Source organism: Pan paniscus, chromosome X, assembly GCF_029289425.2.
Source record: "Pan paniscus chromosome X, NHGRI_mPanPan1-v2.0_pri, whole genome shotgun sequence".
Classification (NCBI taxonomy): Eukaryota; Metazoa; Chordata; class Mammalia; order Primates; family Hominidae; genus Pan; species Pan paniscus.
The window spans coordinates 80,046,573-80,073,755 of NC_073272.2; positions in this window are offsets into that span (position 1 = coordinate 80,046,573).

Sequence of the window (27,183 nt, forward strand, 5' to 3'; positions counted from 1 at the left end):
ATTCTCCATCCATCTTTGTTCCATTGCTGGTGAGGAGCTGCATTTGTTTGGAGGAGGAAAGGCGCTCTGATTTTTAGAATTTTCAGTTTTTCTGCTCTGTTTTTTCCCTATCTTTGTGGTTTTATCTACCTTTGGTCTTTGATGATGGTGACGAACAGATGGGGTTTTGGTGTGGATGTCCTTTCTGTTTGTTAGTTTTCCTTCTAACTGTCAGGACCCTCAGCTGCAGGTCTGTTGGAGTTTGCTGGAGGTCCACTCCAGACCCTGTTGGCCTGGATATCGGCAGCAGAGGCTGCAGAACAGCGAATATTGGTGAACAGCAAATGTAGCTGCCTGATCTTTCCTCTGGAAGTTTTGACTCAGAGGAGTACCTGGCCGTGTGAGGTGTCAGTCTGCCCCTACTGGGGGTGCCTCCCAGTTAGGCTTCTCAGAGGTCAAGGACCCACTTGAGGAGGCACTCTGTCCATTCTCAGATCTCAAGCTGTGTGCTGGGAGAACCACTACTCTCTTCAAAGCTGTCAGACAGGGACATTTAAGTCTTCAGAGGCTTCTGCTGCCTTTTGCTTGGCTATGCCCTGCCCCCAGAGGTGGAGTCTACAAGAGGCAGGCAGGCTTCCTTGAGCTGCAGTGGGCTCCACCCAGTTTGAGCTTCCCGGCTGCTTTGTTTACCTAATCAAGCCTCAGCAATGGTGGGCACCCCTCCCCCAGCCTCACTGCCACCTTGCAGTTTGATCTCAGGCTGCTGTGCTAGCAATGAGTGAGACACCATGGGCTTAGGACCCTCCGAGCCAGGTGTGGGATATAATCTCCCGGTGTGCCGTTTGCTAAGACCATCAGAAAAGCACAGTATTAGGGTGGGAGTGACCCAATTTTCCTGGTGCTGTCTGTCACCCCTTTCCTTGGCTATGAAAGGGAATTCCCTGACCCCTTGTTCTTCCCAGGTGAGGCGATGCCTCGCCCTGCTTCGGCTCACTCTTGGTGTGCTGCACCCACTGTCCAACAATCCCCAGTGAGATGAACCCAGTACCTCAGTTGGAAATGCAGAAATCATTTGTCTCTGTGTCACTCACACTGGGAGCTGTAGACTGGAGGTGTTCCTATTCGGCCCTCTTGGCTAGAGTACTCCCACCATTTTTTTTCAAGTCCCATCTCAAAGTAATATAAATTATTCTATCATAAAGACACATGCACATATATGTACATTGCAGCAGTATTCACAATTGTAAAGACATGGAATCAACCTAAATACCCATCAGTGGTAGACTGGATACATTAAATATGGTGTATATACACCATAGAATACTATAAAGCCACAGAAAGAATGATATCATGTCCTTTGCTGGAACATGGATGAAGCTGGAGGCCATTATTCTTAGCAAACTTATGCAGAAACAGTGAAACAAATACAGAATTTTCTCACTTGTAAGAGTGGAATCTAAATGAGAACACATGGATACATAGAGAGGAACAACACACACTTGGTCCTATCAGAGGGAGGAGTGTGGGAGGAAGGAGAGGATCAGGAAGAATAACTAATGGGTACCAGGATTAATACATGGGCCATGAAATAATCTGTACAATGAACTCCCATAGCACGAGTTTACCTATATAACCAACCTGTATATGTACATCTGAAATTAAAATATAAGTTTTAAAAGTTTTATAACATAGTTATATTTTAATTTGTTGCATATCAATAGCTATTATAAATAACAGACCTTCAAGCATATAAATATATTAAATTAGCCTAAAGTTATGTGGGGAAAATAGAACAAATATACAATTCAAAGAGAAAAATGAACAATAAAAACTTTCTGACTGTTAAGGAAGAGCTCATTTATTTATTTTCTAAGTTGATGATGGTGTGTATCAAATTACTATGGTAGTTAGATATCACTTGTTACATTTATGATGTAAAACTTTTATTAAAAATCTCAATATTTGTAATACACTAGAAATTGCATCCCCTACAACTATTTAAACTTATAATGAATGTTTGATATCAAACTAAAAATATGTAATGGAGAGAAAAGTTTATCAAAATTATCTTATAAGATTGTCAGAAAACCAAACACTGCATGTTCTCACTCATAAGAGGGAGTTAGACAATGAGAACACATGGACACAGGGAGGGCAACATGACACACTAGGATGTTTCAGGGGGTGTGAGGCAAGGGGAGGGAGAGCATTGGGACAAATACCTAATGCATACAGGGCTTAAAACCTAGATGACTTGTTGATAGGTGCAGCAAACCACCATGGCACATGTATACCTATGTAACAAACCTGCATGTTCTCCACATGTATCCCAGAACTTAAAGTAAAATAAAATAAAATAAAATAAAATAAAATAAAATAAAAAGATTGTCATGCAAAAATGCTTAAAAATGGCCATCCTAAGGCTTTGAATAATTTTATTGTTTTATCATGGAGAGCACCTAATGAAGATACATGTCCTGGGGCTGGAGAGGCAATTGTCCTGGAGTCACCCTGATGAATAGGAATCATACATTTCCACTCAAACTCCCTTTCTTTCTCTAGCCATTATTTCTACATATAGATATATTTTCAAGGATAAGTGGAATAAAAAGCCTCCTCTGTGGAGGAATTTGAGGCTTTAAGGAACAGAGTACCCAGCTACCAAACCTCTCTCTTCACCATTACTACGGCCAAAGGCCTTCTATTTCATTCTTTGGATCTCAGATTTATCTTTTGCCAAATCTATCAAAATGAAAGTGTGACTCAGAGCAGAAGAAATTCCTTGTCAGTCTATTTGTAGCAAAAATTACCAAAAATTGAGGTTAAAAAGTAGATGCTAAGGATTAGAAAAAGAAGAGTAAATTTAGGAGAGGAAGAAAAATTCATACATTCATCAGTACACATACTAGTACATTTCAGTAAGCATTATTGAGTCACTTTAATTGAGTTCTGAAAGGGAAGGTGTGAGGCCCATAAACAAACTTCACAACCTGCACATTTTCCCAGGGGTTATTCTTATTCTCTTGTATAAAAGTCAAAAATGCAGCAGACGATTGAAGGAGATTATTTTATTCAGGCTATTGCCATACATATAAAGTTTATCAACAAAGAATCAACTTATTAATTAAGAAAAAGAAAGGGGCCTGAAGTTTTATAAAGATGGTTAGACAGAGGAGTCTTGAGGAAGGGTAGATAAGTCTTATTTAAAGGGTGGAGGTGGTTGTTACTGGATGCCACCGTGCAGCTCTAGGCACTTGATGTCCCGAACAAAGAATTGAATGAGACACACACAGATAGCAAAGCAAGCAGCAAAAGTTTATTAAGCACAGTATTACACTCTCAGAGAAGGAGAACGAACTGACCTCTGCAAGATGTGATCAGCATTACTTTGGTGTACTTTGTGTCTCTTATGTGTTTTTTTCCTTCTCTTCCCAAGGCTGCTTAATCTCTAGCCAGTGTCTGCCTTTTGACTGATAGGTGTGTTGCTTAATTACTTTGGTGGGTGTGTGCTTTCACGTGCCTCTATCCCATAATTTTAACTACATGAAAGATATGCAGTCCATATGCATGAGCTTAAATGAGCTGATTATCATACAGATTCATTTTAAGGATACTTCTTCTCTTTAATGCGCATGCCTATCCCTGAAGAGTTGCCCCTTACTAGTTTGGTCCGGATTCTGGCTTCTTTGGGTCCTTGCTTGCTTCTTTATCTTATTTTTTTGTTTTGGCTACTTAATTTCTACCTCCTATCTTGCTTCTTGATTACCCACCCCTTCACCTGGCTTCTGCTCAATACTTTTACTCATTCCACCCCTTATCCAACTTTTAATTCCCTTGCTATTCTCCTGCCTCATTCTCCACATTCTTCTGCCTCAGTCAGTTCTCAAAATACACAAGCAAAGGAAAAAAACAGTTTGAGAAAAGTTTTGAGTTGATTTCCCAGAACACAGGGCTCAGATAAAGTTTAACATTGTCAATTTCCCTTTTGTTGGAGACAAATTAAGTTTGTCACTGAACAACTCAGAAGTAATTTAAAGCCTGCTTTACCAGGGTCCATGAAATAGTCTCTCAATGACTTTTGTTGGCATTCTTCCTGGAAAACTGGTTGAATCATCTATTGAAAGGATGTGGCAAAGGTCAGTTTTTTAGGGTCCTAACGCCTAGGCATCTTTAAAAAAGGGATACCTAAAATCTAGTCCAATTTACTGTTAGGTACCAAAACTATATTTGGGCGGGGGGTGGCTAAAAGGGAGGTTTTAAGCAATTCAATTAAATCTTTACCAGGCAAGTCAGAGTTTGCATACCCATTAGTAACAAATAACTCAAAGATAAAATAACAACGCTAGAATTGATAACTCCAAATGGTGTGCTATAGATTATGCTTAGTTTTCTATTGAAACACAAAATTTATCTCTGTAGTCGCCCCGTTTTTGATCAATGTGAATCTCAAAGAAAAATTATTTTTGACCATGAAATAAGGCTGCTATCTTTAAATTTGACTATTTAGATAGATGCAAAAAGAATGGCAATTTATCATATAGGCTTTTTAAAAGTTTGCTTTGCTGGAAATGTTTATAAAGAATCTCATATTAAACTTTCAATTTTTTATTGTGATAAAATATACATAACATGAAATCTACCATTTTAATAATATTAAGCCTACAATTAAGTGACATTCACAACATTGTGCAATCATTGCCACTATCCATTTTCATCATCCCAAATAGAATCCCTGTACCTATTAAACAAGAACTCCCCATTCTGTCCCCTTCAGCCCCTGGTAACCTCTATTCTTCTTTTCATCTCTAAGAATTAGCTTATCCTTGGTACTTTATACAAGTGGAATCATATAATATTCATCCTTTTGTGTAAGACTTCACTTAGCATAATGTTTTCAAGGCTTATCCCTGTTGTAGTATGTATCAGAATTTTATTCCTTCTTTTTTTTTTTTTTAATTGTACTTTAAGTTTTAGGGTACATGTGCACATTGTGCAGGTTAGTTACATATGTATACATGTGCCATGCTGGTTTGCTGCACCCACTAACTCGTCATCTAGCATTAGGTATATCTCCCAATGCTATATTCTGAATTATTGTCCATTGCATATATACCACATTTTGTTTATCCATTTATCTGCCATGAGAAAAGGTGCACAGTGAGTCTTATCTGAAGGACAGAAGGAGTTAGTTCTCAGAATACACCATGGCAAGGTGGTCCTTTGTGGTTAGCTGTTCAGAACACAAAAGGGTATTTGGGGGTGAGGGATTTTCAACTGTCCCTGCTTTCCAGGAGCACAAGGCTCAAATAAAGTTCTAAATTGTCACATGACACACCATCTTTCTCCTTTTCAGGTTGGTGGTGGCGGGGGAAGGAAAGCTCAATCTAACAGTGCATTAAAAAAGAGACATGCAAAGACAAACTTCTTGGACACCCAGCAGTGTCAGAGAAAGAAATAGAGCTAGTCCAATTGTTCAAAATTTGTTATTAATATTTCTTTATCCACAAACTTCCAGAATTACCTAATAACTTGGAGTAGAAGTAAACATAATCAAAAATGAAACTTGACAGTTATTTACTCACTAGCGCTTCCCCATTTTCTAGGGAATCTACTAGTAATTCTATGTCCTCCAAGCAAGCACATGAAATCTATCATTATATTTCTCTCAATTAAAACTATTAAACTATGTTCTGTGAAACAGCCAATACCTCATAACTGTCAGGCCTCTGAGCCCAAGCTAAGCCATCATATCCCCTGTGACCTGCACTTACACATCCAGATGGCCTGAAGCAACTGAAGATCCACAAAGGAAGTGAAAATAGCCTTAACTGATGACATTCCACCACTGTGATTTGTTCCTGCCCCACCCTAACTGATATGATATATTCTCCCCCGCCCTTAAGAAGGTACTTTGTAATATTCTCCCCTGCCCTTAAGAATGTATTGTGTACTCCTATCCCAAACCTATAAGAACTAATGATAATCCCACCACCCTTTGCTGGCTCCTTTTTTGGACTCAGCCTTCCTGCACCCAGGTGAAATAAACAGCCTTGTTGCTCACGCGAAGCCTGTTTGGTGGACTCTCTTCACACGGACGCGTGTGACAATAACACCATAAAAATGTGATTCACCCCCAAGAAAAGTGAAGACATTTTCACTTGGTAAATTGTCAGTCATACCTCCAAGCTCTATGCACATTTTCATAAGTAAAAGAGCGCTCATAAATTAAGTAAATAAGTTTAGGCAATTTTCAAGTTCACGTGACTTAAGTATAACTTTACTAAACAAGCTGGCTTTAAAATTATTGGTAAAATAAAAATAGAAATGCCTTCAGAATTGTCAGCATATATTTGTCTGGATTTTATGTTTGTCTTTGCTAGATATTCTGAGATGTCAGTGCTTGGCATAGAAATGATGAACCCAGACAAAACAAAATGATCTCGGTTTGTCTGCCTTTTTTCTTGACAAATGAGAATAATTTAATGTTAGCTTAATTTTCTGAGTTATTGGCCAAAATACCTATGTATTTAAATTTGAGGCTCTTAGGTTTAGGTGAACACCTGATGTTCAGTGGCTATTAAAAACATGGTTAACAAGGAAATAACTAACTTTAAATGAAATAACTAACTTCAAAAACATGGTTAACAAGGAAATAACTAACTTTAAATAGAAGTAGTCTAGATACACTGTTAAAAGTGAAAGAATTGGTCTATCATGGTGGCTCATGCCTGTAATCCCAGCACTATGGGAGGTTGAGGTGGGAATATTACTTGAGGTCAGGAGTTGTTGCCCAGCCTGGACAACATGGTGAATCCTCGTCTCTACTAAAAAGACAAAAATTAGCCAGGCATGGTGGTGTGTGCCTGTAATCCCAGCTACTCAGTAGGCTGAGGAAAGAGAATTGCTCAAACCCAGGAGGTGGAGGTTGCAGTGAGCCAAGATCACACCACTGCATTCCAGCCTGAGTGACAAAGTGAGACTTCATCTCAAGAAAAAAAAACAAACAAAAAAAATTACAGTGAATGGGATAAATGTTTTAGGTAAACTTTTTGTGTAAATTAAAATATTAAAATTATTTTTGATGCTCATTGAATATCTGAGTCATTTCCAATTTAAAAAGTTTGTGATATGGGGAAATGTGTTTCTAAAAATTGTAGAATTATACTTATCTATAAATGCTCATATCTGATGGTTCAGGATTTCTTGCTTTTTAGGATTTCGCTTAAGTTTTAGGTTACTAAGGATAAGAGTTCTAGTTAACACATAATTCTGTATACAAAATGTACCAGAAATGGTTCTGTTATTAGTGAGAAAAACAATAATCTCATCTAATTTGGAAGTTATCTAAAAGTTAGTTCAAATTACAGATTTGAAAAGGTTATTTATGAAACAATGTAGTAAGGACCAGTAAGTAGGGGAGAAAGAAGTGAAAAAAGTTTACATAATAAAATACTCTTTATAACCTGATAGAGAATTGGAGACATTTGGCTAATTAACATTTTCATAGTTAAAGCTCTTAGTCTTGATTAAAGTTGAATAAAAAATATTGTAAAGAAATGCATAGACAGTTTGGCAATTATTATTTTTTAATATAGTTAGGCATGAAGCCAGATTTAGTGTGGAGCTAAATTTCACATACATGCTTGCATTGCTTGACACTATGTTTACTGTTTTACATGGGCAGTGCTGGCCCCAGAGTACTTATTTGTCATGTGCCTAGAGTGAATTTCTTGATCGCATAGAATGTATAGTGATATTGGTGGACCTAAGGATATTGAACTGTGTACCAGGAATAAAATATTAATTATGTGGGTTTTGGGAGGCTCTGGGTAGCACTGTAGCCTCAAAATTTAGGGTTGGTTTTCTGTTTGTTTTGGCTTCCAATTTTTATTCATTGCTGTGTATCCTCCTCTAGGCCTTGCTTATGTATGCATATAAATAAAATCGTGATTTTTTTAGTTTTTAGGGGAAGGATTTTATTTGGTTATGTGAATAGTTATTTTGTTTCCTATGCATTTTTAGTAAGTAATCATTTGTTCCATTTATCTGGAATTTCTGGGCTACCTTTGTCAGACCTGCAGGAATTAATGGAGCACAGCAGCTTTTTAAACTTTAACTTTTTGGATTTTAGGCTTCCTGATACTTTAAGTGTGTTGAGTATAATTTCATAAACAGAATTTGAGTCATATTTCTCTTTCTGCCTAATTTTTCAAAAATCTATGAACTATCTGTAAATATTGTAAATTCATGGGAATGTATTTGCATACAGTTGAGCAGGATTGCTAGGGTCACTCAGGGAAACACAAACAAGAAACCTGGAACACCAGGAAAAGGGTAACAATTTCTTACCAGTCACACTTTGACCTCTCTTTCTCTTTGCAAACTGGTTAAATGAATGGTAAAAGTCACTGTTTATCTCCTCTGTGAAGTTTTGATTAATACAAAAAAAGAATTCTGAGGCTTGTCTTAAGCTGCAGTGAATCTAGTGTGCCTTGTGTGTCTATCTGTATTGTTTGGTCACAAAGAGGGGTACCTTAGGATAAAATGCATGCCTAGGACCCCCATATGTTCTCTATTTAAGATGGCCCAGCAAACCGGTCAGTCATGTCCTTGATAGCTTGAGTTTGTAACCATGTGCCTGTGCTTTCTCTTTTCACAATGGCAGCCCAGGTTTAGGGTTCAATTCCTGGATTAAGGAATGAGTCCTTTGTATTGTATGTATAATATTTTTAAAAGCTTTATTTAATTGGTTTAATAAGAGCTTATTTTAATAATAATAGCTTATCAAATATTTTGTCTGAAAAGTAAAAAGTATAATGTCTTTTATTTAGTTCATGTGACTTAAAATAAAAATATCTTAAAATGTAAACATTTGGTTTAAATTATGCAGGTCAGATATTAGGTCTGATAAATGCTTTAGGTCATAAACTGCTTCTTTGGCTTTTAAAAATTGGTCAATTTATTTTGGAGCATTAGATTCTAAATAAGGCCTGGGGATATGCGAAATTAGCCATGCCCTCTAGCTATGCAAAGAAGGTTTTAAAGAAAAGACATTTTATATAAGAAAGGATCTAGTATGGTAAATTTTTGTCCTGAAGTAAAACAACTGGTTGTTTAAAAGAGGGGTGTTTTGGAAAAGTCAGAATATCCAAACATGTTATATATGGTCTGTGTAAGTCATGAAATAATTTGTGAAAGAGAATTTATGCAAGAAATGTTGTACAATTTAAAGGTAATTAGGCCTCCTAAATGCTTCATAAAATGCCACTATGACTCTTAACTGTACAACTTGCCTGCTTTACAGATAGGTAAGGCCTGGGCCACATGGAGTTAGATGCTAGAAAGAGTCAAACCATATCTGCACTTTTGTCTGGGTCCTAGGCTCCACACCTAGTACATAATTAAAATTCTGAACTTAGCAAGGTTTTCACCAAAATTAAAAGTTGCTAAGAATTAACATTGTAACATGTAATTGAGACTGCTAAGGAAACCAGGTTCTCTTACACACTACCAGAATAGGGGATACATCCATGATGCTAAGGAATGGATGGACTGCAGGTCTCACCTCCATTGCACCTCGCCAGGCAAAAAGCACTGGCCAAGGACTCCAGCACAGCCACCCTACCTCTGTTTGAGCACTTGGGCCAGTCACAGCTCTGCATTTCTCTGGGATAGAGCCCCCAGGGGTACTTGATAGGCCCACAGCCTTTGCCACTGCTGCAACCTCCACTCCTACTCCCCTTGTTGGGGGGAGAGCAAAGAGCCCAAGAACTGTCATGGGCCTCCAGCACACTGAAGCTTCCATAAAGAAAAGCAACTAGGCTGTTTTCCATGTGGGTCCCTGCCCCTTCTACTTCTCACTGGGCAAGGCCTCCTGGCCTGAACTCCCAGCGGAGTCACACTACCCACTTCAGTCAGTAGCAGCTTTGTATTTATATGGGATGAAATTCTCAGAGACAACCAACAGGCTCTCTGTTAAGTGGTACTTGAAGTGGTACTTGCCCTTGCTGCCTTTGAGCTGGGGAATGAATAAAGACCTTGATTACTTTGCTCACAACTCCAGCACACCACAGCCACCATCAAAGAGACAAGTCTCTCTTCCCTGTGAGCTCCTGACCCCCTGCTTTTCACCAGGCAAGGCTGCCAGCTTGGGCCTGCGGTACAGACACCCTGCCTCCAGCTAAACATTCCCATTGGCAGCAGTTTTGTGTTTCTCTGACATGAAGTTCTTAGAGACAACTGACAGCCTCTCTGCCACTGCCACTTTACGGGTACCTGGCCTTGCTGACATCAAGCTAGGGAATTAAAAAACAGCCTGAGTGTGTTACTTGCATATCTACCACACCACAGGTGCCCTACAGAGAAGAAGAGAAAGGATGGAGCTCCCAGAGAAAGGTGATGGTCTCTCTGCCATTGCTACTTCCAAGGTTTCCACCCATGCTCCTCCAAAGCTGGGGAGAAAACAAAAAGTCTGAACTCGCCTGGGAATGCCAAGCCAAAATCTGTAGACAGCATTTGAATGGGAAAGGAGTCTATACTTTCAGAACAGTGAGAGGGAGCATGACTGCAAACTCAAGAAAATACAGAGATGCTGAGCAGCTGAGTAAGGACTTATCTATCAGCCATTACATTTAAGCACCATCTACTGGATTACAGCCCAAACTGAAACACCAAATATACTTTGCTAATATACCCTACTGTGAAACCAAGGGCAAGAATTTATCCACAAAGAACCTGAACAGAGACCAAGCCCTCTGAAAACATCCAAAAATGAAGCCAACTGACTATATTGAAATTACACCAGAGTTGAAAAAATCAACCCACACAGATGAGAAAGAAGCAATGCAAGCACTCTAGCAACTCTCAAAACTAGGGTGTCTTATTATCTCTAAAGAAACACACTAGTTCCCCAGCAATGGTTTTTAACCAGAATACAATGGCTGAAATTACAGATATAGAACTCAGAATCTGGATGGCAACAAAGATTATTGTAATTCAGGGAAAAGTTGAAACCCAATTCAAGGAATATAAGGAATCCAGTAAAATAATTGAAGACATGAAAGATAAAGTAGCCATTTTAAGAAAGAAACACACTGACCTGATAGAGCTGAAAAACTCACTATAAGAATTTCATAATAGAATTGCAATTATTTACAACAGAATAGACTAGGTTGAGGAAAGAATCTCAGTGCTTGAAGACCAGTTCTTCAAATAAACTCAATCAGACAAAAATAAAAAATAAAAATTTTAAATAAACAAAACCTTCAAGAAATATGAGATTGTATAAAGAGACCAATCCCATGACTCATCTGTGTTCCTAAAAGAGAAGGAGAGAAAGCAAGCAACTTGGAAAACATGTTTGAGGCTATTGTCAATGAAAATTTCTGCAACCTCAATAGAAAGGTTCACATGCAAATTCAGGAAATTCAGAGAACCCCTGCAAGATACTATATAAGATGACTATCCCCAAGACACATATTCATCAGATTCTCCAAAGTCAAAATGAAAAAAATTCAAGACAGCTGTAGAGAAGGGGAAGGTCACAGACAAAGGGACCCCCATCAGGCTAACAGCAGAAACCTTACAAGTCAGAAAATATTTAGGGCCTATATTCAGCACTCTTAAATAAAAGAAATTCCAACCAAGAATTTTATATCCAGGCAAACTAAGCTTCATAAGCAAAGAGGAAATAAAATTCTTTCCAGACAACCAAATGTTAAGGGAATATTTTACCACCCACCTTCCTTATCCCTATAAGAGGTTTTTAAGGGAGTGCTAAACATGAAAACCAAAAATTATTACTGGCCACCAAAAAAAAAACACACTTAAGTACATAGACACTATTAAAAAAAAAAAACTACACAATCAAGCCTACATAACAACCAATTAACAACACAATAACAAGATCAAATCTGCACACATCATTATAACATTGAACATAAATAGGTTAAATGCCCCACATAAAAGGCACAAAATGGGTAGTTGGATAAATAATTAAGATTCACCTATATGCTGTCTTCAAGAGACCAAGGACACCCATGGACTCAAAGTATAGGAATTTGCTATCAAGCAAATGGAAAACAACAACAACAAAAAGCAGGGACTGCTATTCTTATTTTAGACAAAACAGACTTTATGTCAACGGTGATTGAATAGGAAAAAGGGCATTACATTATAATAAAAGGTTAAATGCAACAAGAAGACTTAACTATCCTAAATATATATGCACCCAACACTGGAGCATCCAGATTCACAGAACAAGTTCCTAGAGATTGTTGAGAGGCTTAAATAACCACACAATAAGAATGACTAACTTCAATACTTCGCTAACAGCATTAGACAGATCACTGAGGCAGAAAACTAACAAAAATATATGAGAACTAAACTGTACACTTGACTAAATGGACCTGAGACACCCACAGAATACTCCACCCAGCAAAAACAAAATATACATTCTTCTTATCTTCACATGATACATAGTCTAAAATCAACAACACACTCTGCCACAACTCAATTTTCAACATTTTTTTAAAAAAACAAAATTATACAAACTACATTCTCAACCACAGTGCAATAAAAATAGAAATTAATACCAAAAAGATCTCTCAAAACCATACAATTATATGGAAATTAAACAACCTGCTCCTGAATGACTTTTGGGTAAAAAAAAAATGAAATTAAGGCAGAAATCAAGAAATTATTTGAAACTAATAAAAACAAAGATACAATGTACCAGAATCTCTGGGACACAACTACAGCAGTGTTAAGAGGAAAGTTAATAGCACTAAGTTCCCACATCAAGAAAAGTAATAATGATCTCAAATTAACAAACTAGCATCATACTTAGAGGAACTGGAAAAACAAGAACAAACCAACCTGAAATCTAGAAGATGAAAATAACAAAAATCCGAGCTAAAATAATTAATGTGGAGATGAGAAAAACCATACAGAAGATTAACAAAACCAAAAGCTTGTTCTTTGAAAGAATAAATAAAGCCGATATACCACTAGCTAAAGTAATAAAGAAAAAAAGAGAGAAGATCAAAATAAACACAATCATAAATGACAAAAGGGACATTACTGCCAACCCAACAGAAATATAAAATAATGCCAGAGACAATTATAAACACTTCTATTCATACAAATGGTAAAATCTACAAAAAGTGGATAAATTTCTAGAAACATACAACCTCTCAAGACTGAACCAGAAAGAAATTGAAATCCTCAACAGAACAAGTTCTGAAATTGAATCAATAATAAAAACCTTCAAAAAAAAAAAAAACCCCAAAACAAACCCTGGACAACATAGATTGACAGCCAAGATGTATAAAGAAAAGTTGGACTTTGGGAGGCCAAGGCAGGTAGATCACTTGAGTTCAGTTGTTTGAGACCAGCCCAAACAACATGGCAAAACCCTATCTCTACAAAAAATACAAAAATTACCCAGGTGTGATGGCAAGTGCCTGTAGTCCAAGCTACTCGTGGGGCTGAGGCAGAAGGATTGCTTGAGCCCAGGAGGTCGAGGCTGCAATGAGCTGTGTTTGTGCCACAACACTTCAGCCTGGGAAACAAAGCAAGACCTTGCCTCAAAAAATAAAAAATAAAAAACAGTAGGTGCCAATCTTACTGAAACTATTCCAAAAATTTGAAAAGGAGGGACTCCTCTTTAACTCATTCTGACATCAAAACCTGCCAGAGATATAACAAAAAGAAAACTCTAGGCCAATGTACTTAATAAAAATAGATGCAAAAATTATTAACAAACTACTAGCAAACCAATCTAGCAGCACATTAAAAAACTAATACAACAAAATCAAATAGGCTTTATTCTTGGGATGCAAAGTTGGTTCAATGCACACAAATCAATACATGTCATTCATTACATAAAAGGAACTAAACACAAAACCATGTGATCATCTCAATAGATGCCCAAAAGGCTTTCAATAAAATTTAACATTGCTTTATGTTAAAAACCCTCAGGAAACTAGGCATCGAAGGAACATACCACAAAATAATAAGAGGATTCTATGACAAACCCACAGCCAACATTATACCAAATGGGCAAATGCTGGAAGCATTCCTCTTGAGAACCAAAACAAGACAACAGGGCTCAAACTCACTACCCTCAGTCCATAGTACTGGAAGTCCTAGACAGAACAATCAGGCAATAGAACGAAAGAAAATGCATCTAAACAGGATGAGAGAAAATCAAACACTGTCTCTTTACAGATTATATAATTTTATACCTAGAAAACTCTATAGTCTCTGTCCAAAGACTCCTAGATCCTGATAAACAACTTTAGTAGAGTTTCAGGATACAAAATTAATGTAGAAAAATCAGTAGCATTTCTGTATACCAATGATGTCCAAGCTAAAAGCCAAGTCAAGAACACAATCCAATTTACGATAGCCACAGAAAGAGTAAAATACCTAGGAATACAGCTAACCAGGGAGGTGAAAGAACCCTACAATGAGAATTGCAAAACATTGAAGAAAGAAATCAGAGACAACACACACAAATGGAAAAACATTCCATGCTCATGGATAGAAAAAAAATCAATATTGTTAAAATGGCCATACTGCTCAAAGCATAGATTCAGTGCTATTCTTATCAAACTATCAATGACATTGTTCACAGAATTAGAAGGAATTATTCTAAAATTTATATAGAACAAAAAAGTCTGAATAGCCAAAATGATTCTAAGCAAAAACAATGAGGCTGGAGGCATTACACTACCTACTTCAAGCTATACTACAAGGCTACAGTAACCAAAACAGCATAATTTCAGTATAAAAACAGAAATATAAACCGATGGAACATGTTACAAGCCCAGAAATAAATTCACACACCTACAACCATCTGATCTTCAACAAAGTCAATAATGACAAGCAATGGGGAAATGACTCCCTATTCAGTAAATGGTGCTAGGGTAACTGACTAGCTATATGCAGAAGATTGAAACTGGACTCTTCCTTTTACTATATACAACAATTAACTAAACGTAGTATAAATATAAAACTGAAAACTATAATTACCTCAGGCAAAGACCTAAGAAATACCATTCCGAACATCAGCCCTGGCAAAGATTTTATGACAAAGACCCCAAAAGCAATTGCAACAAAAACAAAAATAAAAAGGTGGGACCTAACTAAACTAAAGAGCTTCTGAACAGCAAAAGAAACTATCAACAGAGTAAACAGACAACCTCCAGAATGAGAGGAAATATTTGCAAATTATGCATCCAGTAAAGGTCTAATATCCTGAATCTTTAAAAAAACTTAAATCAACAAGCAAAAACAAACAACCCCATTAAAAAATGAACAAAGGACATGAACAAACACTGTGGAATGCAGTTTGGAGGTTTCTCAAAGAACTTACACCACTCAACCCAGCAATCCCATTACTGGATATATACCCAAAGGAATAGAAATTATTCTGCCATACAGACACACGCATAGGCATATTCATTGCTGTGCTATTCACAATAGCAAAGACATGGGATCAACCCAGATACCCATCAATGGTGAGCTGGATAAATGCAATATGGTACATATACAACATGAAATAATATGCAGTCATAAAAAAATAAAATTATGTCCTTTGCAGCAATATTTTGGAGCTGGAGGCCATTATCCTAAGTGAATTAATACATGAACAGCAAACCAAATATTGCATGTTCTCACTTATAAGTGGGAGCTAAATATTGACTACACGAGGACACAAAGAGAGAACTAGAGACACCAGGGTCTACTTGAGGGTGAGGTTGGGAGGAAGATGTAGAATAAAAATCTGCCTATTAGGCATTATGCTCCTTACCTGGGGGACAATAAAATTTGGAAAGCAAATTATATATGTGTGTGTATATATATATATGTCATTGGCCAAGAAACTGCTCCAGATGATAGGAGAATACAGAAACATGACAAGTTCCTACAACACACGATCCTTGATTACCTTGTACAGGAAGGGAAAATGTTATATGAGATATTATTAGAAAATATATCATATATATATCTATATTATAATGTAGTCCATATATTTTATAAAACTATTCTTTTAATGTTAAAGTTCTGAACTTGATAACTGTATTATGGTTATGTTAGGTGAATATTTTTGTTCTTAGAAAATATATATGGAAGTATTCAAAGATATGTTGGTATGATGCATGCAACCTATTTTCAAAGGCTTCGGAAAAAAACAAATCATAATATATATCTGAGAGAGGGAGAGAACAATAAAGCAATATGGTAAACTGTTAAAAAATGACAAATCTTTGTGAAAGGTACATAAGAATTCTTTGAATTTTTCTTACTACTTTTCTGTAAATTTGAAACTATTTCAAAATAAAAACTTTGGAATATATTTAAGAAGTCCTTTATTGCTTTTGTTTCATTTATCGTGCTTTTTTACAGTTTTCTTAATGTTTCTTTTGTCTAAAGCTAAAGCTTTGTTTAGTTTTTTTCATTTTGGGGTTTATAGTTTTCTCCAAATTTGGGGAAAAAGATTGGTCATTATTTATTCATATTAATTTTTCATCAAATACTCCTTCTGGGACTCCAATTACATATATATTGAATAGTTTGATATTGTCCCACAGTTCACTAATGTTCTGTTTGCTTTCTCAATCTTTTTTCAGGACATTTTTTCTCTCCTATTCTCTTTCTCTCCCCTTTCAGATAACAATTACGCACATGCTAGATCTTTTTGCTGTAACGCAAGTCCCATGCTCATATATATATATTATATATCCATCCTATTTTCCCTCCATTTTCTTATTCAACTGACCTATCTTCTGCTTTACTAATCTTCTCTTCTGTTATATCTAATGTGCTTTTAAAACTATCTGATTGAGATAATGATTTCAAATATTTTTATGTTTATTTTATTTTATTTTAGGTTCCAGGATACAAATGCAGAATGTGCAGGTTTTTTAAATAGGTAAACGTGTGCCATGGTGGTTTGCTGTACCTATCAACCCATTACCTACGTATTAAGCCCTGCATGCATTAGCTATTTGTTCTGTTGTTCTCCCTCCCTCTGTCCCCCTGACAGGCCCCAGTGTGTGTTGTTCTCCTCCCTGTGTGTTTCGGTCTTTCTTACTTCTATGCCTCATTTTGCATTACTTCTGCTATTTCTTCAAGTTCACAATTTTTTCTAAAATGTCTAATCTGCTGTGACTCTCATTCAGTGTATTTCACATTTCATCAGAGCATATTTATAATAGCTGTTTTAGTATTCTTATTGTAATTTCATCTTCTCTGTCATGTCTGAGTCTGTTTCTATTGATGGGTTTATCCCTGGTTATGGGCCATATTTTTCTTGTTTCCTTATATAGCTAGAAAATCTTGATTGGATGCTAGTCATTGTAAATTTTATGTTGTTGAATTCTGGATTTTGTTGTCTTCTTTCTAAGCCTGTTGTACTTTTTTGGCAGGCAGTTAAGTAATTTGGAAATTAACTTGATAATTTTAGTGTTTATTTGTAAATTCTACATCAGTCGTAGAGTTGTCTTTATTCTGGGGCCAATATTTTTTTCATTTTTTAGATTTAGCTGTTTAGGTCTTTGCCCTTTAGCAGGAGGTAAGTTGAATAATTCTCAGCCTTCTGAGAGCTGTAAGTTTTTTCGTCTGACAGTTCCTTGAAAATTGATTTTCTTTAGAAATTGATTTTTCCAGGCATGTTGGTTTTTTTCATATGCATACAGAGATTGGTATTCAGCCAAAGACTCAAGAAAATGCCTATCCTGATTTATGGAACTTTTTCTCCGTGTAGTTCCCTTCTCTCAAGCACTCTACCCTGAAATTTATTGCCTCCCTGAACTGTCATTTTTTTTTTTTGTCTCCTCAACTCAAAGAGATCCCAAAGTTTTGTTTTCATTGTCCCTCCTTATGTAGTAATCTTGGGGTTACTTCCCAGTAGCAAGCTTAGGTGACTTTAGGGTTCACATCTTATGTTTCTGTTTTCTAAGTGATTATTTGTTTGTGCTCTATTTGGGCGGAAAATAGTTATTTTCTATATTTTCTCCAGTTTTCTAGTTTTTTACAGTGAAAAAAAGTTATTCTGGACTTACTCCCTCATTGATAGAAGAAATTACACTCATGAATAGAAGCAGAAGTAAGAGTAACCTTCATTTTGGGGGGAATAAATTCTAGTTTGGTACTTGTTTTAACACTTCAAATATGTCATTAAATTGTGAGGCATGTTGTTGCTATTTTGTAGGTTAATTGCTAATGTGTCTTCTTTCTTGCTGCTTTAAAAATGTATCTGTCTTTCATTTTTATTTGTTTTACTAGAATATTCCTAGGTGGCATTCTTTGAATTTGCCCTGCTTGGCATTCATAGAGTTTCATGATTCTGGAACTTCCTGACTTTCATCAGTTCTGGAAAAAGGTAGCCAGATCTCTTAAAACATTTTTTTCTGTCCTGTTCTCTTTCTCCTCCTTGTCAGATTCCAATTACACACATGCTAGGTCTTTTTACTATATCACAAGTTCCATGCTCTTTTATATATATATCCATCCTATTTTCCCTCCATTTTCTCATTTAATGGACCTATCTTCTGCTTTACTAATCTTCTCTTCTGTTGTGTCTAATGTGCTTTTAAAACCATCTGATTGAGATATTGATTTCAAATATTTTTTGTTAATTTTATTTTATTTTAGGTTACAGGATACATATGCAGAACATGCAGGTTTGTTACATAAGTAAACATGTGCCATGGTGGTTTGCTGTACCTGTCAACCCATCACCTAGGTATTAAGCCCTGCATGCATTAGCTATTTGTCCTGATGTTCTCCCTCTCTCTGTCCCCCTGACAGGCCATGGTATGTGTTGTTTTCCTCCCTGTGTCCATGTGTTTTCATTGTTCAGCTCTCACTTATGAGTGAGAACATACAGTTTGGTATTCTGTTCTTGTGTTAGTTCGCTGAGGATAATGGCTTCTAGCTTTATCCCTGTTCCTGCAAAGGACATAATCTCATTCCTTTTTATTGATGCATAGTATTCTATGGCATATATGTACCACATTTTCTTTATCCAGTCTATCATTGATGGGCATTTGGGTTAGTTCCAAGTCTTTGCTATTGTGAATAGTACTGCAATAAACATATATGTGCATGTATCTTTATAATAAAATGATTTGTATTCCTTTGGGTATATACCCAGTAATAGGATTGCTGGGTCAAATGGTATTTCTGGTTCTAGATCCTTGAGGAATCACCACACTGTCTTCCACAGTGGTTGAACTAATTTACATTACCACCAACAGTGTAAAAGCATTTCTATTTACCTGCAGCCTCGCCAGCATCTGTTGTTTCTTGACTTTTTAATAATCGTCATTCTGACGGACATGAGATGGTATCTTATTGTGGTTTTGATTTGCATTTCACTAATAATAAGGATGTTTAGCTTTTTTTCATGTTTGTTGGCTACATAAATGTCTTCTTTTGAAAAGTGTCTGTTCATGTCCTTTGCCCACTTTTTAATGAGGTTATTTGTTTTTTTCTTGTACATTTGTTTAAGTTCTTTGTAAAGTCTGGGTATTAGACTTTCGTCAGATGGGTAGATTGCAAAAATTTTCTCTCATTCTGTAGTTTGTCTGTTCACTCTGAAGATAGTTTCTTTTGCTGTGCAGAAGCTCTTTAGTTTAATTAAATGCCATTTGTCAATTTTAGCTTTTTTTGCAATTGCTTTTGGGGATTTCATCATAAAATCTTTGCTCATGCATATTTCCTGAATCATATTGCCTACACTTTTTTCTAGGGTTTTTGTATTTTGAGATTTTACATTTAAGTCTTTAATCTATCTTGAGTTAATTTTTGTATAAGGTGTAAGGAAATGGTCCAGTTTCAGTTTTCTTCATATGGCTAGGCAGTTTTTCCAGCACCATTTATTAAAAAGAGAATCCTTTCTCCATTGCTTGTTTTGTCAGGTTTGTCGAAGATCAGATGGTTGTAGATGTGAGGTGTTATTTCTGAGATCTTTATTCTGCTCCATTGGTCTATGTGTCTGTTCTTGTACCACTACCATGCTGTTTTGGTTACTGTAGACTTGTAGTATAGTTTGAAGTCAGGTAACGTAATGCCTCCAGCTTTGTTCTTTTTGCTTAAGATTGTCTTGGCTATATGGGCTCTTTTTTGGTTCCATATACATTTTAAGGTAGTATTTTTCTGATTCTGCAATGAATGTCAATGGCAGTTTGATGAGAATAGCATCAAATCTATAAATTACTTTGGGCAGTATGGCCATTTTCTTTCTATTCAGGAGGATGGAATGTTTTTCTATTTGTTTTTGTCCTCTCTGATTTCCTTGAGCAGTGATTTTTAGTTTTCCTTGAAAAGATCTTTCACATCCCTTGTTAGATGTATTCCTAGGTATTTTATTCTCCTTGTAGCAATTGTGAATGGAAGTTTATTCATGATTTGGCTCTCTGCTTGTCTATTGTTGGTGTATAGGAATGCTTGTGATTTTTGCACTTTGATTTTGTATCTCAGGACTTTGCTAAAGTTGCTTATTAGCTTAAGAAGCTTTTGGGCTTAGACAATGGGGTTTAATAGATATAGAATCAAGTCACCTGCAAACAAAGACAATTTGACTTCCTCTCTTTCTATCCGAATACGCTTTATTTCTTTCTCTTGCCTGATTGTCCTGGCCAAAACTTCCAATACTATGTTGAATAGGAATGGTGACAGGGGCATCCTTTTCTTGTACTGGTTTTCAAAGAGAATGCTTCCAGCTTTTGCCAATTCAATATGATATTGGCTGTGGGTTTGTCATAAATGGCTCTTATTATTTTGACATATGTTCCATCAATACCTAGTTTATTGAGAGTTTTTAACATAAAGGGATGTGAATTTTTACTGAAGAGCTTTTCTGCATCTATCAAGATAATCATGTTGTTTTTGTCATTGGTTCTGTTTATGTGATTAATTATGTTTATTGATTTGGTGTGTTGAACCAGCCTTGCATTCCAGGGATGAAGCTGACTTGGTTGTGGTGTATAAGCTTTTTGATGTAATGCTGGATTTGGTTTGCCAATATTTAATTGAGGATTTTTGCATCGATGTTCATCAGGGATATTGGCCTGAAGTTTTCTTTTTTGGTTGTGTCTCTGCCAGGTTTTGGTATCAGTATGATGCTGGCCTCATAAAATGATTTAGGGAGAAGTTCCTCCTTTTCTTTTGTTTGGAATAGTTTCAAAAGGAATGGTACCAGCTCCTCTTTGTACCTCGGTATAATTTAGCTGTGTATTAGTCTTGTCCTGAGATTTTTTGGTTGGTAGATTATTAATTGGTGCCTCAATTTCCGAAGTTTTTACTGGTCTATTCAAGGATTTGACTTTTTCCTGATTTCGTCCTGGGAGGGTGTATGTGTCCAGGAATTTATCCATTTCTTCTAGATTTTCTAGTTTATTCACATAGAGGTGCTTATAGTATTTTCTGATGGTAGTTTGTATTTCTTTTGGGTCAGTGGTGATAACAGCTTTTATCGTTTTTTATTGTGTCTATTTGATTCTTCTCTCTTTTCTTCTTTATTCATCTAGGTAGCGGTTTTTTGTTGTTGTTGTTTTTTGTTTTTGAAATGGACTCTCCCTCTGTTGCCCAGGCTGGAGTGCAGCGGCACAATATCAGCTCACTGTGACCTCCACCTCCCAGATTCAAGCAACTCTCCTGCCTCAGCTTCCCGAGTAGCTGGGATTACAGCCATGCATTGCCAGACCTGGCTAACTTTTATATTTTTAGTAGAGATGGGGTTTCACCATGTTGGCCAGGCTGGTCACAAACTCCTAACCTCAAGTGATCCACCCTCCTTGGACAGTCTGTCTATTTTATTTTATTTTTTTCAAAAAGCCAGCTCCTGAAGCCATTGATTGTTTGAAAGATTTTTTGTGTCTCTATCTCTTTCAGTTCCACTCTGATCTTAGATATTTCTTGTCTTCTGCTAGCTTTTGGGTTTGTTTGTTGTTGCTTCTCTAGTTCTTTTAGTTGTGATGTTAAGGTATTGATTTGAGATTTTTTTACCTTTCTGATGTGGTCATTTAGGGCTATAAATTTCCCTCTTAACACTGCTTTAGCTGTGTCCCAGAGATTCTGGTATGTTGTCTCTTTGTTCTCATTGGTTTCAAATAACTTTTTGATTTCTTCCTTAATTTCATTGTTTACCCAGAAGTCATTCAGGAGCAGGTTGTTCTATTTCCATGTAGTTGTGTGGTTTTCAGGGAGTTTCTTAATCTTCAGTTCTAATTTAATTGCACTGTGGTCTGAGAGACTGTTTGTTATTATTTCAATGTTTTGCATTTGCTGAGGAGTGTTTTACTTCCAATTATTTGATCGATTCTAGAGTAAGTGCCCTGTGGCACTGAGAAGAATATATATCCTTTTGCTTTGGGGTGCAGAGTTCTGTAGATACGTATCAGGTCCACTTGATCCAGAGCTCAGTTAAAGTCCTGAATATCCTTGTTAATTTTCTGTCTTGATGATCTGTCTAATATTGACAGTGGGGTGTTAAAGTATCCCACTATTATTGTCTGGGAGTCTAAGTCTCTTTGTAGGTCTCTAAGAACTTGTTTTATGAATCTGGGTGCTCCTGTATTGGGTGCATATACATGTAGGATAGTCAGCTCTTTTTGTTGAATTTTGGGCATTATGTAATGCCCTTCTTTGTCTTTTTTTATCTTTGTTGGTTTAAAGTCTATTTTGTCAGAAACTAGAATTGCAATCCCTGCTTTTTTTCTGCTTTCCATTTGCTTGGTAAATTTTCTTCCATCCTTTTATTTTGTGGATATGTGTGTCTTTGCACATGAGATGGGTATCTTGAATACAGCACACTGATGGGTCTTGACTCTAACCAATTTTGTCTTTTAATTGGGGCATTTAGCCCAGTTACATTTAAGGTTAATATTGTTGTGTGTGAATTTGATCCTGTCATCATGATGCCAGCTGGTTATTTTGCATGCCAGTTGATGCAGTTTCTTCATTGTGTCATTGGTCTTTGCATTTCAGTGCATTTCTGCAAAGGCTGGTACTGGTTTTTTGTTTCCATATTTAGTGCTTCCTTCAGGAGCTCTTGCAAGGCAGGCCTGGTGGTGACAAATTCTCTCAGCATTTGCTTGTCTAAAAAAGATTTTATTTCTGCTTTGCTTATGAAGCTTATTTTGGCCAGAAATGAAATTCTGGGTTGAAAATCCTTGTTTTAAAAAATGTTGAATATTGAACCCTACTCTCTTGTGGCTTGTAGGGTTTCTGCCAAGATGTCTGTTGTTAGACTGATGGGCTTCCCTTTGTAGGTGACCTGGCCTTTCTCGCTGGCTGCCCTCAACATTTTTTCCTTCATTTCAACCTTGGAGAATCTGATAATTATGTGTCTTGTAGTTGATCTTCTCGTGTATCTTACTAGGGTTCTCTGTATTTCCTGAATTTGAATGTTGGCCTGTCTTGCTAGGCTGGGGAAGTTCTCCTGGATGATATCCTGAAATGTGTTTTCCAACTTGGTTCCATTCTCTCTGTCTCTTTCAGGTACTCCAAACAGTCATAGTTTTGGTCTTTTTACATAGTCCCATAGTTGTTGGATGTTTTGTTCATTCCTTTTTATTTTTATATTCTCTAATCTTGTCTGCCTGCCTTATTTCAGTGAGATAGTCTTCAACCTCTGATATTCTTTCTTCTGTTTGATTGATTCAGCTACTGATACTTGTATATGTATCATAAGTTCTCATGCTGTTTTTCAGCTCTATCAGGTCACTTATATTCCTCTTTAAACTGGTTATTCTAGTTAGCAGCTCCTGTAACCTTTTATCATGGTTCTTAGCTTCTTTGCATTGGGTAAGAACATGCTTCTTTACTTCAGTGAAGTTTGTTATTAGCCACCTTCTAAAGCCTACTTCTTTCAGTTTGTCCATCTCATCCTCCTTCCAGTTCTGTGCCTTTGCTGGAGATGTCTTGTGATCATTTGGAGGAGAAAAGACACTCTGGCCTTTTGAGTTTTCAGAGTTTTTTTTTATTGATTCTTCATCATCTTCATGAGTTCATCTAGTTTTGATCTTTGAGGCTGCTGACCCTCGGAGGAGGCTTTTGTGGGGACTTTTTTGTTGATTCTGTTGTTGTTGCTGTTTGTTTTTCTTTCAATAGTCAGGTCCCTGTTCTACAGGGCTGCTGCAGTTTGCTGGGAGTTCACTTCAGGCCCTATTCATCTGGGGTGCTCCTGTACCTAGAGATGTCACCTGAGGAGGCTGAAGAACAGCAAAGATTTGTGCCTGCTACTTCCTCTGGGATCGCTGACCTTGAGGGGCACTGACCTAATGCCAATAAGAATGCTCCTGTATAAGGTTTCTGGTGACCCCTCTTGTGGGGAGGCCTCACCTAGTTGGGGAGCAGGGGAACCAGAACCCATTTAACAAAGCACTTTGACTGTTTTTTTGTGGAGGGTTTGTGCTGTGCTGAGGGGAAACCCACTTGTCTCAGCTGCCTGGATTCCTCAGAACTAGCGGGGGAAAGACTAAACCTGCTGGACTGTGGAGACTATGGCCAACCCTCTCCCTAGGGTCTCAGGCCAAGGGAGGTCAGAGTTCCGTCCCTGGGACCCTGGCTGGAGTTGCTGGAGTTCCTGCCTGGAGGCCCAACCAAGTGAGAAGGGATGGGTCAGAGTCTGGCCTAAAGAGGTAGTCTGGCCACTCTCTGCCACAGCCAGTTTGCTGCACTGTGGGGTGTACCTCTTGGAACCAAGCCATCCAGTCTCCCCAGCTCCAGCAGGGGAAAAATTCAGCCTGGAGCTACAGTGCTGGCTGCCACTCTTCCCCCACAAGTAGTTCAGCATTTTAAGGAGCAGCCACAGTGATGACTGTCACCCCCCCTGCCCAGGGAGCTCAGACATCTTAAGCAGCAGGTAGCAGCTGCTTCTACCCCTGGATCTCGGTGATCTTAGGCAGATTTCAGCTGAGTGGCTGTTGAGAATTTTCATGGCCCTGTGGTTGGGGCCCAAGGCTCTGGTGGCATGGGCTCACAACTAGGATCTTCGGATCTTTGGGTTGCACAGTTCCATAGAAAATGCATGGTTCCCCAGGCTGAGTAGCATGCTCACTCACCGCCTGTTTTGGCTGGGGAGTGGGGGCTCCCCTGCCTCATGTGGCTCTCAGGTGGGCCAACACACCACACTGTTTTCCTTGCTCTTTGAGAGTCACACCAACCATCTAGTCAGTCCTGATGATAGAACCTGTGTACTTCAGTTGCCGGTGCAGGATTTACATGCATTTTGGTTCTTCTCAGTGGGAGCCTCCAACTGCCGCTGCTTCTAGTTGGCCATCTTGGCCCAACCCCCTTTCAAATATTTTATTGTTTGGTGCTTTAATCTTAATTTGTAATATAGATTCCAGTTTTCTACTACTTTTTTTGTTTTCTTTTCATATTTTGAATACATTAATCATAATTATTTTATTAGCCTTGCTTTTTTATTAAAATGTAACATTCATATATTAAATATACAAAGTACACTAATCCCAACTGTTTATGGATATATGGTTTGTTTCTACTTTTAGTTATGAATAAAGCTGCAATGAACTTTGTTATTTATGTATTTTGTTATATATACACTGATTTATTTTGAGTAAATACATAGGCTCATGGGGCAGGCATAATCAAAGTTATTTTAAAGTGTCTGGAAATTCAAATATATAAATCACTTGGTGTGCTTCTATTGTGTATTTTTATCTCTTGGTTTTATCTCATTTGGTCCTACATTGTTCAAAGATGACTAATTTTAGATTGCATGCTGGATAGTGTATATAAAAACTTGGTGATAATCTGGATGCTATCTTATTCTAGGTAGAATTTGCCCTCCTATAGTTAGAAGGACAAAACACCTCGATTCAATTAGGAACTGAGATGGTTTTAGGCTTGTCATCAGGCATTTTGACAGCTGGTCTATTTCTGGTTTGCCCTTTAATTATCTCAACTAAAATCCTGAGGATTTTCCTGGGCTCCTCTTCCTTGGCAAGCCCTAAATTTTAATTGTTATTTATTTTGTTTTTTGACAGTACTATTAGTTCTGCCTCCTTCTCTGTAGTTCACTTTTATTCTTAATATATTAATTCTGGTTTTTGTCTCTCTTAATATCTTAAGATATTAAGTCTGGTTTTTGTTAAGACTGCTGAACACTTTATAATATGAATTTATTTTTAACTTACATGTCCCACATAAGTATGAGCAAATACCCCCAAATAACAACAGCATCAGGTATGGTTTGGCTCACCTCAGTGTTTTCCCTCTCTCTGGGATTTCAGTCTCCCACGTCCTAGATGCCTGATTGCTCTCTGATGCCTTCACGCAAGTAAGAATTTTGGTTTGGTTTGGACTGGTTCGTTTTCATCCAGTGTTTACAAGTGTTTTCAGTGAGAAAGTTAATATGATACAAATTGCATCATTATAGCCAGAGGTGGAGGTCCTTGGCTTCTACTGATTTTTTCTTCTGCTATTTTAATTCAACTTTTCCTCTATATAAGTAAGTTACATTTAACTATCCAGATGATAACAAAGTCCAAGAAGTGACCGTGATAGTGGCTAAATCAAAATGTCTACATCTGGACATATAACATTAGTAAATAATCATTGCACCTTACTATCTTGCATTTCATATTTATGTCTCTATGCAAGGGTACAAGTAAGATCACTTGCCTATTATTTGAGCCAAATAGTAGCTTGGTCAGAGTTTTTAAAAAATGGTTTACCAAAAATATTCATCTTTTTTTTTCTCAAGTGTTACTAGCATAACTTTAAAAGTAGGTACTAAAAGAGGCTCTTAGTAGTATGAGTAAGAAGTTGGTTTCTCACATTATATTGCAGTCATTAAGAACTTGAGCTCTGGAGTCAGATTGCTTACGTTAGATTCTAAACTTTTCAACATCCTGGTTGTGTGATCTTGGCAAATTTACCTAACATTCCTGTGTCTCATTTTGCTTACTCCTCACCTATATAGTGGGGATAATAATCATACTTAACTCTTTGAAGATTATGTGAACTAGCATATTTAAATTACTTAGAACTGTACCCAGAACATTTTTAAAAAGTCGATAAATGATAGCCATCATTATTTTATATTCTGAAGTCCCACTGGAATGAAATAACTTACATTCTGCTCATTTCTTCCTTTTTTATTCTTCACATTGTCTTTCCTTCTTTTTTATAATGTTTTTTAATGTTTATGTTTATTATTTT